Source organism: Saimiri boliviensis, chromosome 18 (genome assembly GCF_048565385.1).
Source record: "Saimiri boliviensis isolate mSaiBol1 chromosome 18, mSaiBol1.pri, whole genome shotgun sequence".
Lineage (NCBI taxonomy): Eukaryota > Metazoa > Chordata > Mammalia > Primates > Cebidae > Saimiri > Saimiri boliviensis.
This window is the reverse complement of record NC_133466.1, coordinates 37,761,734-37,768,433: the sequence shown is the minus strand read 5'-3', so window position 1 is coordinate 37,768,433 and position 6,700 is coordinate 37,761,734.

Genomic DNA, 6,700 nt, shown 5'->3' with positions numbered 1-6,700 from the left:
AGTTGATTTCTTGTCATTAGGAACAAGGAAGTAATAAAATGGCACCATTTAACAATCATTAACTTCATATTTGGATTCTGTGTTACAATAATGAGGATAGAAACTAGAATAAAAAAACAGTGACTAAACTTTAGTAAATCATTTATATTAAATCTGAAAAGACAAATTTTAAAGATAATAACCAAAGTCTACAATTACAAACAATCATTTTGAAGATTTATTGAACCACTGTCAATCAGATGACCACAAAAGACAAGTTGCTTTAAAAGACTTTCCAGGCAGGACAGCTTCTGGAGTGGATGAGTGGTTTACATGGCAACAAATGAGAAAAAGAAGCCAGAGGTTTCAGACATCTTTATAAACGTCAGAGTCCCAATGATCTCAAGCATAAATGCAGGTTGTCATGTACCTTAAGGAACAGACTCTTTCTATGAATAGCTATAGGAATAAATCACTCCATAAAAAAAGCTCTCCCAATTTTGGAAATATGTGGGGGTAGGTCATCTTCAGGATATTCTAAGCTTTGGGATTTGATTAAAACTATCGCCCAATGTAGTTTCCACGATTTCATGCACAGAACCTTCTTTTTGAGCTCAGTGAGCTACATTTTCCTGTGCAGTAAAATGAAACCCCCATATGTTCTTAGTCATTTTGAACAAAATTTGGAATCTTTCTATAGAAGACTTCAGGGTTTTCTGATGTATTTGTTTAGTCCAGCTAGAAATTCTCAGCCACTGTTGGGTGAAAGGTCTCTTGTAACACACAACGATCCTAATTCAGGCACAGACAATGGCCTTAGGGTAGTTAACAATATGTCACCCTGATGCATTTGTTACGGAAGTTAAATACTCTCATTGCTTTCATAATTGTTCTTGTAATAAAGGATAATTTGCGTTTTTACTGTTTCATTTTATAAGTGGCCAATAAAACAAATTATATATATCCTGACAGAAAATTAAAGACAATATCACTGACTTTACTAGGAAATGGAACAAAAATAGAAATACAAGAAAAGAATCTTAAGAAGACAAAATGACCATGTGACCAAATAACTTACTTCTTAAATTATATCCAACTGCTATAATTTGCCCTAAAAATATTTTTTGTCCCGATACATTCTGTTAAATAAACTAATTTTTGTTCACGCTCTATAATTTGGTACTGAGAAAATTAAGAAAAAAAAATATTCTGTTTACAGCAAAAATTTCTTCTGTGCCTCAACACCTAGACATTTTCCCCCTAAACTTTGAAGGCAAGAAAGAAATCATTTTCGCATGTAACAGAGGCAGCTGGTTTAGCAGGGGATGCTATCATGTAGTCGCCCATCCTGATTCTGGGCAGCTAATTTGAATAGCTAGCTAAATTCTACAAATAGCCTCTTGCATTTTCTCAGAAAATGTGGGTCATCTTGGATTAGGAGAGGAGACAGAACAGAGGACAGAACTGGGAAAAGAGAAGCAAAAATGGAAATAGAGTAAGTAATTGCTGAGGCGTGGCTAATCAGAAAGGACACTTCATGCATATTATGGACCCATTGTGATAATAAAATTGGAATCAAATTGCCTACGCAAACCACTTGAGACACTCTGCATCTTTAATTTTTAAAGTTATGAAGACACTTGACACAGAGGGGATCAATTATCACTATTTTTCGTGCAAATACTTAAGCCACGCTGTGGGTCAGAGTCACTTGGAAAATTGCACGCTTGCAGCCATGTAATAGCAGCTAATTACACTATCCCTGGGCCCTTTTTCAATGGAATCATTTGGCAGTAGTGCTCGTGGCTAACAAATTTCAGAAAGTCTAAAGATATGATAAATTTATGTATTTGCTAAAACTGGTTCAAATCATGAAACCACCAACACATTAAAACAAAAGGGACTCTTCCAGTCAATTTGTTAAGTACTCAAATCCTTGAGATGAGTAGTGTGGCACCATTTAATCATGGAATAGAGGTGCCCCATATGGCATAGAAGTAGCTCCCAGATTGCAGTGGCCCCTTTTTCAATGGATAATCCTGACCATATACATATAGAAAGATGGGAATTTATACTGCCCCACACTCTATGGGGCAGTTAATAGCATATTTTACGTTAAAGTAAACAGAGTGCTTTGCTTTCTGTTAGTAACAGTTTTGAGGGCCTGGTCAGGCACTGGCTTTATTCTGGATTATCAAGCCCAGTTCAAGTTTTCTTTTTTATTATACTAAGGTCAATCAGCTAATCTAGTAGAAACATTTCTACTCTCCTTTTTGGCTTAACTCCACAAAGTATTGAGAGAGAAATATTATTTCCATAATGAAAGTAACTAGTCTAACAGACAAGGAGACTGAACTTCATCTTGAGTTCAAGAAAACAAACCATTAGAAACTAAATGAGGGCTGTCAGACTTGTGGTAACAATAAAAATAAACAAACCCCATTTATTGCCTCTACTGCCTGCATCTCCTTTACCTGTTGCCTTTATGAAAACTGCCTAAGTAAACATGACATTGAACACTGAGTATTTCTTCCTGTCTCATTTCCATTTCTTTTCTCTTAGAAATTTGCCCTTAAGTAGTGAAATTAGTACTGGTGAATTAATTTATTTCTGTTCAACGGAATACACTGCTTTAATGTATATTTTTAAATTAATTACATATAAAAATAAGTTACATGCTATTTTCTTCAATCTCTTCCAGAGAATATCACATTTACAGTAAATACAACTTTGCTTGTGAAAGAAGCTCTAAACCATTAAAAAATTAAAATGTGTGTGTCCTCAGTCTGTATGGCCACTTGTGTCCCCACTTGCATGGAGGGTAGGCATGACACACTGACCTCCATTTGATGCAGTGATTATGATTCCAAAAAGAAAAGACATTATTTTCAACACTACATATGCCACCAAGAAGCTGACATTTTGATGTCCATTCCTCATTTTGCTGGCTTGAATCTACTAGCATAATATTACTTTGTATCAATCCATAAACACATAAAAACATATTCACACATTTAGCTTACTAAATGTTACAAGAAAGCATAAATATGCATTCAGAATCTTTCCCTTTTTTTTTTTTTAACCTTTTCTGAAGATTTTATTTCTTTCTAAAATGTATACTAGGAAAGGAATGTTTGCACAATACTGGGTAATACCTGGCACACAATTAAGGAGGTGATTCCTCTCTGGCACCCTCAATGCCACATAGAGTCTGGGGAGGTAGGATTGAAAAGCTACTGTTTTCTATTGATACTGGGCCAATCTGGTTAGTAGAAGTAGTTTTCTTTCTTCTATCCGCTTAGTGATCTACTTGAGGGTGGGAGGCTGTTAGCAGTGAGAGAGGAACTAACAGCATTACATGCTACAAAAAGCAATTGCCTGAGCAATTTTCCTAAAGCCAGAGCCAAAGCAAAGCAAATGCAATACTCCCCTTCACCTCTGTGTCAGCTGCATGAGAGTGGAGCTACACTGTGGTCTCCACAGGGCAAATTCCCTGACAGAAACTGAATTCTGTGGCCAATTGCATGGCGACATGGGTCTGCCACAAGTATGGAATTTAAATGTTGAATGCTACATAGATTTTTTTCTTTCCAGAGGCCAAAAAAAATGAAGAATTTTAACTACACCAGTGTGTTTGCTTCATTTCATTGAAAGAAAATACCTTCTAGCCAAAGAAAGACACACAATTTTATTTGGAAACACCAGTATTATATTATGTTTTGGTATTTTAATATGAAGTCAGATGAAACAATCACCAAAAATCCCATCTTAAAATCATTCAAACAGTATTATACCCCTTAGCTGAAATATGAACAAAGGCATTCCCTTAGATCTGATCATTGAATGTTGAGTGTTTCTTCCCCCCTTTTAGAATGTTATATATTTCAAAAATTTGTCTCCTCACTTCTAGAGCGATAAGAGAAAAATGAAATGGAAAAGTTCAACTGCCAGCTAAAGCTTTTATAGATAACATTTAAGGCAACTGTGCTTCCCATAACCCATGCCTGAAAATATAACTTAATTATATTCATTGAATTCTAAAGGTTCAAAGTAAATATAACCAATATGCATTAAGAAAGTAACTGCGTGCCCTTAATTTTTTTTTTTTTTTTTTTTTTTTTTTTGCTTCTTGTTTTGGATAAAATTTTATTGTTTAAATTTCAAATTCGAAGGAACATCATCATGATAGCCATTTATTTTCCCTTTTTCATATAAAATTTGCCTTTTAATATCTTGAAAATATTCAGGTTTATTTTCTTCTGTTTGAATTTTTTATATTTAACATGAAAGCATAGGCTAGATCATATATTTTTTATTTTATGAAATTGTAAGATGCTTAAATCCATAAGATAATCTTTGTGGTTATCTAATATAACTCCACTCATTTTTTTTAGGTGAAAAAACTTAGGTTCAGAGGAAATGAATGATTTACTTAGAATCACGTGGCTAGTACATGACAAAGCTGATACCAGAATGCTTAAGACTTTTGATCCTAAAATATTTTTGTTCTACAAGGTCCCTAATGGAATAAAGAATAAAACAGGTTGCTAATCACATAATAAGTAAGAGGGTGACTAGAACAAACTGAATCAGGATGATGTGAAATAAAGGAAAAGAGCTTAAAATGATGGTTTGGTCAACAGGAAATATATGACATCCTCAAATTCAAATATTTGGAAGAGGGTTTAATAAATGAACTACTTATCAATGTATGGGCAGGGTATAAAGACATCACAAGAGATACTGTTAGAGTCCAGGGCTAGAAATTGCCAAGATACTATTATCCCTAGGCCTAACCCAAAGAAGATGATATGTTTTCTGAAACCCAAAGAGAGGGTTCTGTAGAGAATTCTGCTTTGACAAGCTTTCTGACTTTTGATAAAGACGCAAAGTTGACATGAGGTGATCATACAGGGAAGGAGGCAGGGGAATGAACTCGATGATATCTCTCTTCTTCCTCTGATCTGTTCTAGCAAACTTCCTCCTAAGCTCACTGGAGGTTAAAAGGACCTTTTGATAGACAGATCCATCTCCCTGAATAAGTAGCAGGGTGAAGGAGACCACGGCAATGATATTTTTGCATTGCGGGAAAGAGATTAGACCCAACTCCAGATACAGCATGAGCAAATGGAATTTATAGTGAAGGAACTGGATGGGAGTCATGAATGAAAAATTACTAAGAGGAAATATCAAGGTAAAGGTGGATTCTGGCTAAACCATCCTAGCAGGACTCCTGTTGAAAGCCGACCAGGGCAATCAAACATCACCTAGAGAATGGTGGAGGATGAAGAACCTGATCAGATACCAAGGGTGATCCAACATCAGGAACAGGGGATTCTGACTAAACTGACTTAGCAAGGTTCTTGCTAAAACTGGATTTTACAAAGAAGTAAACAGATGGGCTAGGAGGAGGTTCAGAAGCTTGAATAAACTTTAGTCACACAAAGAACTTTCAGCAATCTAAAAGAGTAAATGAAGGCAAAGGGATAATGTTTGGGCAAAGGAAGAAAGAGGAAAAAAAAGTTCAAAGAGAAAAAGACATCAACTTAAGAATTAGGAGCGGCCGGGCGCGGTGGCTCAAGCCTGTAATCCCAGCACTTTGTGAGGCTGAGGCGGGTGGATCACAAGGTCAGGAGATCGAGACCATCCTGGTCAACATGGTGAAACCCCGTCTCTACTAAAAATACAAAAAATTAGCTGGGCATGGTGGCACATGCCTGTAATCCCAGCTACTCAGGAGGCTGAGGCAGGAGAATTGCCTGAACCCAGGAGGCGGAGGTTGCGGTGAGCCGAGATGGCGCCATTGCACTCCAGCCTGGGTAACGAGAGCGAAACTCCGTCTCAAAAAAAAAAAAAAAAGAATTAGGAGCAAAAAAGTATTAACATAGAATAAGAAGAAGAACAACCCAGAATGATAGTTATACTGGACAATAATAGGTGATAAAGTCATGTTTCTAGAAAGAGAGAAAAAGAGTAAATGGAGAGGAAAAGGAAAGACTGAGGCTTAAAGAGAGAAGTTTGAAGGAGTGACGTGTTAAACAGATTAAAGTTTAAATTAAAAAATATTATTTTCATGTAAACCTATTCTGGTTGGGCCTGGGTGGGCTAGAGAAAGAGTTTTCTTGTACAGCACTGATCTAATATGTAAAATGCATATTATATTAAACGTGTAAGCTGCATGTGAATAGTGAGGATTTTCGTATGACTGCAGTTTCTGAAATGTATTCACTTTTAAACTGAAATCCTTTTATTATGAGGGGATGGCACAGGAGACATTTTCAGCATTTCCATTGGTCTTATCTGACTTTCCCAACATTTCACTGTATTTCTGTGCTGACTCTGTCTACCACCAGCCCACACTTTTCCTGGACAGTTGTCTTTTGGCTTCTTCTCCAAAACCATCCCTTACACATGCCATGCACTTCTAAACCATCCCTCCTTCATCTTTTTTTTTTTTTCTCTGAGATTGCTCTCTCTTGTTTCTGGTTACTTAAAATTTCATTTCTTCCAAAGGGGCCCTCAAGTTATTTGCAAACCAAAGAGGAGAAATATACCGAGTATGTGAAACTTGTCTCTCACTATTATCAGAAACAATTGAACCTGCTTCCCTCTACTAGAAGACTTCATGTGTGTCTGCCCTTGTGCCATACTCAGCAGCCTCCTTTTTTAATCAGCAAGTATCATCTTCTTTCCAGATTTCTTTGCCAAAACATTGACTTGT